Source organism: Paramisgurnus dabryanus, chromosome 22 (assembly GCF_030506205.2).
Source record: "Paramisgurnus dabryanus chromosome 22, PD_genome_1.1, whole genome shotgun sequence".
In the NCBI taxonomy this organism is placed as follows: domain Eukaryota; kingdom Metazoa; phylum Chordata; class Actinopteri; order Cypriniformes; family Cobitidae; genus Paramisgurnus; species Paramisgurnus dabryanus.
The window spans coordinates 28,555,958-28,567,779 of NC_133358.1; positions in this window are offsets into that span (position 1 = coordinate 28,555,958).

Genomic DNA, 11,822 nt, shown 5'->3' on the forward strand with positions numbered 1-11,822 from the left:
TTTTGGGGAGTAACTTAATATTGTTACTTTAAAAGTAACTTTCCCCAACACTGGTCATGCGTTACATATGTGAAACGCACATTTGCAGACCATTTTAAACTGTTTACTGACGCAAAGACATTAATTATTATCTTTCCACGTACAACAATGTCGAAACGGTCCTCTTTCTCCATACTTGTAAACACTGGAGTGGTAGTTTCGCTTACGAAGGGTGACCATACATGTAATTTTTCAGGATGCGTCCTGGCCAAAATTTCGAGTGTGTCTTCCGGAAGTTATATTTGTCAACCGCATATGTCATCAAGGTTTATTTCAGAAATACATCCATTACATTTCAAGGTAAGAATTAAATGGTTTTAACTGAAATGTGAGAACCTGACGTATGCGGTCGACAAATACGACTTCCGGAAGATGCACCCGAAATCCTGGCCAGGACGTGTCCCGAAAAAATGGCACTTATTAGTCCCTTTCACACATACAGTCGTTACTGGTAATTTACTGGTAAATTGCAGTTAACAGATCATGTGTGAACAGAACCTTTCCGGTAAATCAGTGCTCCCAATTTACCAGTAAGACAGGTTGTAAGATTACCAGTAATTTACCGGTAAGCGCTATGTGTGAACGAAAAATATAGGATTACCGGCATTTAGAACGGACGACGTCAGACCGCGCTGACAGCTTCGGGCCAATCATAATGTTTTAAAACAGATGACGCGTTTACCCCCAGACTGTTTACGGACGTTTCCACACACACACTGCTTGAAAGTCGAGCACACCTGAAGTCTACGTCCAAATTTCTTTACCAAAGTTGTTTAAAACAGCTTGCCACCTACTTGCCGAATTGCCGACGTCCTTAGCATGCCCTATGTGAAGCCTAATGTGCAAAAAGTACTCATCGGTTTGACGTCGCCTCATGCAATGTTGTTTGGTCATGAGCAACTTCGCGACTGTCAGAGTTTACCACAGACGTGAAAACAACAAAATACGGACTGTGGATATGAACGACGTGGATTGTTTACAAATACAATACTGAGCTCGCCGCGCACCACAGGTACTTCCGCTTTCTCAACGAATTTACCGGTATTTTGATACTGATGTGTGAATGATGTCTTACTGGTAAAAAGACGGAAAGTCCCTGCGTGTGTGAACAGCACATTTTTGTATTTACTGGTAAATTAGTTCTGGTAAATTCATGGTAATTTACCAGTATTACTGTGTGAAAGAGGCTATTGTCACTAGGCATGTGCCGGTATGAGATTTTGGCGGTATGATTACTTTAAGCAAAAATACCACCGTGTTGCGGTATTGCCATTGTAACACTAAAATGTGTTATTTTCAGATGTCTGCGTATAACACATCTACTTTTCAACTGGACACAATACATTTTATTTTTAAGCAACATACAACGTTTATGCCAGGTAAAAACAAAGCCTTTAGATGATAATGTTATTTCAAAAACATGTCATTGAAATCATGTAAACATGAATTCAATTACATAATTTTATTCATTTTGTGTAAACACAGTTCATACCTTGAAAACGGTTTTGAAACAGGCCCATGCCTAATTGTCACCCTGCGCATACATCATGCGTGACTATTCAACGTGATTACGTTATACGTAAAGTCACGCTGGCGCATCACAAGGCTAGTGCAAGACTAGAAGTTGTGGTTAAAAAGTACTATTTACATTTATTTGGGGGGGAGAAAATGAGTTTTGCTAAGACCCTTATGCCTCGGTTGGGATTGTTTAGAGCGCTTTAGAGGTAAACTGCTGAGGTCCACTAAAAACTTAATTTCTCCTCAACTGATCAAAAAAAGACATCAACATCTTGGATGACATGGTGCGAGTAAATTCTCAGAATTTATTTTATAAAAGTGGAATATTCATTTTAATATGGAAAAGTTCTTCACACAAATTCTTCACAGCGCTTGTGCCAGTTCTTTGTGCAAATCACAATAAGTTGTGAAATCCACGGGCTTGTACGATTACAAGGTTTTCCTGTCCAATGAAGTGTATGAATGGTGCGTTTTTTGCCTCAAAGCATCCCAGGGATGCAAGATCTGAGCATTCAGGCGGATAAGAGACCAGACACACTCACTCACAGATAAGGTCCGCCTGCACTTCACTACTCACTGCCTCCAGCTGATATACGGCTGGGTTATCTGCTCTGAATCTGTACAGAGGTCTGGTGAACTGCAGAGGTTTAGGAAAAGCTCAGAGTTTCTGCCAAGACTTCAGAGAGTCCCTGACCGCGGCGGGTCATCAAAATCGGTTGTTTTATGTCGTTTTCATTTTGTCCGAAGAAACATAATGTGTGTCATAACTTTTTTTTTATTGGGGTACACTTAATTCAAGTTAAAAACTTGAGTACACTTTGAGAATAAAGGTAGAAAGGCTGTCACTGGGGTGGTAACATTTGACCTACCTAAAGGATGCATATTAGTACCTAATAAGTACCTCAAACATACATATCTGTACCTAAATGGTCCATATTGTCCATAACGTTCCTGTGGAGAACATTTATTTATTTATTTTAACAAATATGCTTGACTAGAGAGACGAAAAGTGTTTAAAAATAATGCATAGCATTGCATACATTCTGATGATTTTAACATTATATATACTAAAATACTATTTCAATATAAATAAAGAATGAGCAGGTTTGGCTGGTGGTGTAAAGCAGATAGGTTTCTTATCGGAATGACATCTCAATCTAAGGCGAGCCGTCTTTGCGTCTACCTTTGCCAGATGATGTAAGCCAATGAAAAGATAAACCGGGCTTGTTTTGGCTGTAAAACTATCAAAATATCAGAAAAGCTTACTGCTTAAAAACCTTGCTGACCATCAAAGCTGTGAAATCTCAGCGGGTCTGTGGAACATCAGAGCAGATGGACGAGAGACTTACGGTGCTTTATGTGGATGTGTAACATCAAAGACCTGCGCCGTGGAGCGGTGATACTCTCATCTGATAACAGAACCTCTGTGTCTTTGACGTAATCTTTTACACTGATGCTCTACAACCTCTTTTATGATGCCTGACCACGGCTGGAATCCAGACCTCTGATAATCCTGAGCGGATTCCTGGAATGTTTGTAAAGGAAAAACAGGGATGGATAGTTAGACACGTTTTCATGACTATTGTTTTTACTAATAAAAATAATTTGGTGTATTAAAGTACCGTAGTAGAACCATGGATCGATATCAGGTGGTAACAGGTGAATGTTTGAGAATCACCATTAGCAAATACCAAGGATTAAGATACTATAATGCTGGGTACACACAAGATTACAAGATAATAGACTGATTTTGGGCCGATTTCGCCCCTTCTGACAATCCTAGCTATGTTTCGATTATCTTAATGGTTCTACAGATTATTTTATCAGTTTTTCCATTGGTGTGAGGTGTGTTAAGAGTGTCTGAACATGATCGGAAGAACGTCGGAGCCGCCCGATCGCGAATCGTAAATATTAAACGCTTACTATTAGGATCAGAACTCCGGATGTGTGTGGGGAACCCCTGTGGACAAATATGCGGATGCTTTTGAGATCATCACGTGAAACAAAACAATATCCATTCAAAAAGCGAGATGTTGGAAGATGGATGCAGTCATAGCGCAGCACAAAGTGAGTTGATGCAAAGTGAACTCGTAAAGACCATGTTCCCGCTGTCTCCATGACTTCACCCAAACCCTTTTCTTTTATTTTCCTTGAATTTTCTATGAAAATCATTCCAAACACTATCAAATTTCTTCCTTCATTTCGTCGGCCATGCTTATTCTAAAGTCTCACGTGATTTTGCGAGATTTCCTGTGTTTACAGTCGAGACTGGTTGAAAATCTGTTTGTGTGTGGTGTGATGTCTTTGACACATCATGGCACACCACACACTATAGGTGCAAAACGGTTAAATCTAGGATTTTTATCCTCATGTTTGTGGTCTATCACATTTTGAAAATCTTATAAGATGTACAAAATCTTTTGGTCCGTACCCAGCATAAGGTGCCTCAATGAATACCCACAGCCCAGTCGAAATTTCGTTATATAGTCACGTAATTCTTTTTCGTGATATTATCACAAATTTCCGCGTTTTTTCGTGATCGTATAACGAATTCCTGTTTTCGTGTGATTGTCACGTATTGGTTACTCAACTGTTTTATCCTATTTTCTTACCATTGCTACTTCGGTTTAGGGTTAGATTTACATAAAATGACATCCCTACCCAAACCCAACTCTAACCCTAACGCCAGGCGACATATAAAAAAATAAATCAGAAAAAATAGTATAAACCAATGTATAAAGTGACATTCTAATGCAAGCACCAAATCTAATCTAAACCAAAGCGACAATGGTTTAAAAATAGGAAAAAGCAGTTGAGTAACCAAAAAAGAAATTTACGTGACTATATCACAAAACCTTGTGAGACTGGATAGATACCCAACCATTCTCATTAAATGTGTATAAACAGCACGCATTGTTAAAAGTCGTGCAATACATACGCCAAAGTCCAATTTTGCATGCATATGACACGCCAGCCTTTCCCATTCACTTAATACGACGCATCTTTTCGTGTCATTTTATGCATTGGTTTCTCTTTTTCTGTTTTTTAAACCATTTTCGCATGGGGTGAGATTTGGGATTTGCTTTAGGATGCATTTAATATATAGGTTTCTTCATGGTTTGCCTATTTTTAAACTATGGTCACCTGGAGTTGTGGATGCCATTTTATGTAACACAAACCCCAAAACCAAGCAACAATGGTAAAAAAACAGAAAAAGATGAGAAACTAATAAATAAAATGACACAAAAAGATGCGTCGTATGAAGTGAACGGGAAGGACTGACGTATCATATGCAAGCAAAATTGGAATTTGGCGTATGTATTGCACAACTTTTCGTCAATTTATGCGCATTTCATGAGAATGGGCTGGAATACCATAATATTATCAATATAGCATTGACTTAACATTTGTAGACATTTGTGACCCTGGACCACAAAACCAATCATAAGTCGCACGGTATATTAGTAGCAAAAGCTAAAAATACATTGTATGGATTAAAATATGCGATTTTTCATTTATGCTAAAAATTATTAGGATATTATGTAAAAATCATGGTCCATGCAGGGTTCCCACACCTTAGTTAACTTCAAATTCAAGGACCTTTCAAGGACTTTCCAGGCCAAAACCCTCAAATTCAAGGACTAAATGTGGGGACACATTTCAAGAGCAAGGTTACATCGTGTTACCTTTTAAGATACATTGTTACAGTTCCCTTTTGAGGGAACTCGCGCTGCGTCACTGTGGTGACACTTTGGGGACGCCTCCAGGAGTAAGTGCGTCTGAATGTGTATATCAAAGACAGGGTGACACGAAAACCAGGAAGTATATCGCTATCTGAAATATTGCCAAAGACGGCGTTACAGGGATGCAGGAAGTATGGCAAGAGAGACGCAGCGTCTCGTTCCCTTCTCAGGGAACAACAGTTACATACGTAACCCGAGACGTTTTCATGTGTCAAACACAACTATGCAAAAAAGCATTTTGATATGAATCAACATTCGCATACAGAAGATATAAGCATTTAAAGCGAACAGTTTAGCACGTGTGCTTAAAAAGTCTAAAATTTTTAGGATATTATCCTGCACTACACAGGGAATAATATGGATTTTTTTCCAGAAAACTTCTTGCATAAAATAGATTCAAACACATTTAATGATCTGTGTATCTATGGATGTATATTTTTTAAAACTTCCCAGGGCCTTGACTTTTTTCCCCCAGATTCACAAACTTTCAAGGATTTCAAGGACCCATGGGAACCCTGTTCATGAAGATGTTTCTTACCTTAAATATATCAAAACTTTTATTTTTGTGAGTTGATGCAGTGCTAAGGACTTCATTTGGACAACATTAAAGGTGATTTTTTTGCACCCCGTTTCCAGATTTTCAAATAGTTGTTCATTGGCCAAATATTTTCCTGTCCTAACAAACCATACATCAATTAAATCTCAATTTCCAAAAATTGACCCCTATGACCGGTTTTGTGGTCCAGGGTCAGATTTTTTTCTCTGGTATGACAGAAATAGTTGCATGTAATGATAGATTTTGAGATAATACATATTTATTTATAATACTGAAAGTAATGATTTTATTGATGCTTAATTTTTTTATTTTGCACATGAATCCCAGTTGTTGTCCTAATAATTGATTTTAATCTCTGACATGATCTTACTCAGTAAATCACTTAGGTTATATTTTCACACAATGTTCTTTACATTATGTTTAAGATAATTGAATTAAAGCAGTAAATCAGTTACTTAAGCTGGGTTTTTACAGACTTGGTAACATATCTGTACTGTAATACTTTATTTTGCAAATGAAGGATTTATAAATAAAATACAGTGTTAACACATTAAACGAGTGGAAATGACATTAACACGTACAATGAAACGTAGCAAAGTTGGAAGAGGGTTGAGTGACACTGTCAATGTCACGCACTTACAAGTGCAATGTAAGTATTTGGATAGTTAAAAGCACCATTTAACCATTTGCCATCAACACACACACACACACACACACACACACACACACACTTGTCTGGGTCTGTGGAGTGCTGCAACTCGTCCGCAGTAATGCGGCTCTTATGTTGCCGAGCAGAAACTGACCTTGTCCTCTTTGCTGTGGGTCTGTGGGTTTGGACTTGGGAACAGGAACTCCCAGTACAGACAGAGTGTCTGCGAGCCCCAGCGCTGCTCCACAGAGGAACACTTTGTTCATGGCCACCAAGGAAAACTTAAGACAACAAAAACACACACATTCTGGAAAAATGAAAATCTGAGAAGGGCCTCCTCAATCTTTTCTTTTTCTTCTCTTTCTTGAAAACCGTGCACTTGGCTTTCGGTGATAAATACAATCACCCGTGTTTCCAAAGGGGCAGCAATAACAAAACCCGGGACAAGCGCTCGAAATGGGAAAAAAACTTAGATAATGAATGAATACTCTAAAGTGAAAAATATCTTATTGGGTTTGATTTATGATGTTGAGTACAGAACAGTGTTTGGTTATGGAAAGCAAAATACTTTGATTTTTTTCTGCTGTTTGCATGGTTTTGATAGAAAGTGTTATGTTTTCTGTTGACAGAAATGAGTTGAGAGATTAAGGCGTCTGTATGGTAATACACCATCATGCATCATGGTTTGCTGATTATGGTTTATGTGATGCTGAGAGCTTGACTGCTCGAGTTACATTACAGCAGACCAGAATATGGTGTTATAATTGATTTTAAAACTATCATTAAAACAGTTTACCATTGCTTTATGTGTTTTGGCATAATGTCCTGTAGTTCAGAAAAACAGATCAGTAAAAAAAAAGAGTTGGAGCTGTGGTGTGGCGGTTAATGCATGTGGTCAGGTTTTTCTCTACTATCTAAACATCTTATAGTTTCTTCTGTGCCGCAGTTGCTTTTGGCCGCTCACTGGGGGTTTGAAGGCTTTGAAACATAATTTTCCTTCATTATAATATGTATTGTGAAAGTGCTATGTAAATTAAAATGAAGTCAGGGTGCTCATGTTGGTCATACAGATTTTAGTCAGGTTGCAAAGGGGAGGAAACTTTCCATGGGAATTTAATCTGGGGAATTTGGGAAATATTCCAAATTGGAAACTTAATGGGAATTATTTGGAAATGTATATAAACTATATCATATACAAACATAAATGTCCCTCAGTGGACCTTCAGTAAGCAGTGTGCATGTGACTGTAGAAATTGCACTAAATATTGTTGTTTTAAATAAGATTATGCTGCAAGATTATTTTTACTACATTTAAGTTCCCTGTAGGCAACTCTAATTCCTGTTAATTCCCATATATTTCCGTTAATTCCCAAACAGCTGCTGGGCTTGTCCCTTTTTGACCCAAGGCATTTTTTAGAGTGTAGGCTGGGTTTCACATATTACATAACAGGGTCACATATTTTGAGAAATTTAAAAGGATAATTCACCTAAAAAAAATAATAATGACATTAATGACTCACCATCATGTCGTTCCAAACTTGTAAGACCTTCGTTAATCTTCTGAACACAGTTTAAGATGTTTTATATTTAGCCCAAGAGCTTGTTGACCCTTCATTGAAAATCTATGTATGTTATACTGTCCTTGTCCAGAAAGGTAATAAAAACAATATCAAAGTAGTCAATGTGACATCATGGGTCAGTTAGAATGTGTTAAAGCATCGAAAATACATTTTGTTTTAAAATAACAAAAATTACGACTTTATTCAGCATTGTCTTCTCGCGAGACTAAAGTCAGGTGACTACAGTGACGCGGCTGACGTGTTATCTGGTGCGCCCCAGTTTTTTTTTGCGCCCGGGCTTCGTTTACAGTCTGAGGGAGACGCACGCTGTAAGTTTGAAAAAACAACATTTTGCAAACATGTCTGAGGATAACACGTCATCCGCGTCACTGCAGTCACGTGACTTTAGTCTCGCGCATGCGCTTCACAACAGACACAGAAGAGAAGACAATGCTGAATAAAGTCGTAATTTTTGTTATTTTTTGACTAAAATGTATTTTTGATGCTTCAACACATTCTAACTGACCCACTGATGTCACATGGACTACTTTGATGATGTTTTTATTACCTTTCTGGACATGGACAGCATAACATACATAGATTTTCAATGAAGGGTCAACAAGCTCTCAGAATAAATATAAAACATTTTAAACTGTGTTTTAGAAGATGAATAGAGGTCTTACGAGTTTGGAACGACTGAGGGTGAGTCATTAATGACATTATTTTCATTTTTGGGTGAACTATCCATTTAAACATAAAGTTCAAAAATTCAAAAGAAACATAATAAAAAATAAAAAATGTACATAAAATTTGAGTGATGCAAAATTTGTTGCCAAAATGCTACTGTATTTTGAATGCGCTCTAAAAAATGCTGGGTTTTTTTATCCATCGTTGGGTCAAAAAGGCACAAACCCCACTTGGTTGGGTTGTAACTTAACCTGTGCTGGGTTGTTTTAACCCATTGTTGGGTAAAATCTAAAAATTTTCTGGGTTAATTTAACCTAATGGCTGGGTTTGTCCCTTTTTGACCCAATGCTGGGCTGAAAATAACCCAGCATTTTCTGGGGTTGCCAAGATGTTGACTTTAGTTGCTAAGGTGTTGCTCGCTCAAATCTCATTCTCATTTCACATCTTGTGTAAATCAATAGTGATGCTTGTCTTTCTTCTCAATAATGTTTTCACCATTTACTACGTTTAGTCTTAAATGGCCAAACCTAAAACATTAGGATCTAAAAAGGTAATAACTAAATCTTATCTTTAACTTCTAAACTCTTTTACCAGAAAAGGGTGGAGTGAAGAAGATATAGGAAAGAGAGAGAGAGAGAGAGAGAGAGAGAGAGAGAGAGAGAGAGAGAGAGAGAGAGAGAGAGAGATTTTCATCACCTCAGGCTACATTTATCAACCTCCACCCAGTTTAACTCCGACTTAAGACACCACACGCTGTCTAAAACGTTGCTTTGTTTTCTTCATCAAACAGTTCCTCTATCATGAATCAATATCCTGTGACCTTCACTCGATCTGTGTGTTTGTTTCAAAACAGAACCAAGATCCCAGACGTTTAACAATCGACAGCACAGTCAATAGCATAGCGCCTCATGAGAACAGGTTATCTATTCGTAGCGTGCTGCCACGCGCCCCACTGCACCTGATAGTCCCTGTGCAAGCATTCCTCACCTGAGAGAGAGAGAGGACAGGTTTAAACACGACCACCTAGACACTCATACACTTGTTCAGCGGCTGCAGGTGTAGCTCAGATCGCATGTAATACTGCAGCTCCAGGCTTGTAGGTGAGGTGCATAAACTATGTGCTTGGTTTTAAGGAGGAGTGTAAGTTAATTTAATGTTTACAGCCGCATAACATCACATGATGGTTTATTTTAAATCAAGTTTTCTGCTTTGTAGATCCTTCGAGGACTTTTCTTCAGGGTGGCGTGAGGATTGAAATCCATCACATATGTAACAGTGTTTTAGAAAATGGAAATATACAAACGCCTCCGCCGCCTGTTTTCTTAAGACGAAGACCTTGCGGTGACTATCAAATTCAAAGGCGAGGATTGTGTGGAGAGCCGGGATAATAACACAGTGAATTATTGAAAGGAATGATTATGTTAAAGTACTCAGGATCGCTGTAATTCCTACTTTCGACTGCCAAACATCTCTTTAGCCACAAAGGCCAGTTTTTAGCTTGTCAGTCGATTCCAATCTAGATTCAAAACTGACTGTTCACACTGTTATTTCACAAGAAATTTAATTAAATACATTTGTTAAGACCAAAGTTTTCAATCTGGGGGGCGTAAGATGATGCAAGGGGGCCTTTGGCATTTTTTTTATACATTATTTATCAAAAATTCTGTACATTTAAACCTAAAAAAAATAAGGCTATTAACCAATAACCATTTAATATTAATAATATAATATAAAATAATATAATATCATTTTGTCCCCCACAAAAACACGTACATGTCGGAGCAGATGGTGTAGTGGGTAGCGCTCCGACATGTGGTGCTTTTGCACTTTCGGCGACCCGAGTTCGATTCCCGGCTCGTGCTCATTTGCCGACCCCATACCCCTCTCTCCTCCCTGTACTTTCCTGTCCTCTCCAAATTCACTGTTAATAAAGACAAATTGCCCAAAAAATATAACTTTATAAAAACATGTACATATTTTCGTATACCAATTCGTATATATATTCATATTAGGGATGCTTAACGATTAATCGTGATTAATCGTTAGCAGAATAAAAAATTATACATGAATGTGTTCATATTTATATATATACATATTTATTATACACAGTTTACACACATATGTGATGTAAACAAAAACTTTTATTCTGCTAACGATTAATCGCGATTAATTGTTTAGCATCCCTAATTCGTATGCCAATTCATATACACTGTAAAAAATAATACGCTGGAATTACATAAAAATATAGTGCATCATTTTTGCATCCACTTTTTTTAAGTAAGTTTTACTTAAAATGTTAAGCAATTGCATACATTCCTTAAAATTTCATGTACTTACTTTAAAAAATAAAAGCAAAAATGATGCATATTTTTAAGTAAATCTAGCCTTTATTTTTTTTCAGTGTAAATGGGTACAAAGTGAATCATACAGAAATGTACGATCATCATACAAAAAACAATAATAAAACCCCACCCCCATACAAAAAACAATAATAAAACCCCACCCCTAACTCTGCCATTAACCCCAATGTCAAACACTGAAAAAAATGATTAATTCAATTTATTCGTGGTCGCAATCAATTTATTTAAGCTACATTTAAATAATAATAATAATAATAATAATTTGAAAAACAAAACAAAAAACTTTTGTTTAAATGTAGCTTAAATAAATTGATTGCAACCACTTACCTTAAAAATTGAGTCAATTGAATGAATTTTTTTTTTCAGTGAAGGGGCAAAAGCAAATCGTACAAAAATGTGCAATTGTGGCCATAAGATAGCGTTGAAATGCCACGGGTTTGCACTTTTTCATTTCCCTAAATTAGGGTCATAAATCTGTCAAAAATAAAAAATAATGATTTCTGCCAGCCTTCTAAGAAAGTGACCGGTATCAGATCGTTGTAAATTCAAGGATTTGGTTCAGAAATAACTCATACAATCTCTGTGAGACCAGACCGTAAGAATGACAGTGTCGTCCCCGGACTCATGCTTGCACATGTGGACCGTGAAACATTTTCCATTGGAATTCTTCTGAGCTCCACCTCACTTCCGTCATGTATCTTTCAGACAAAA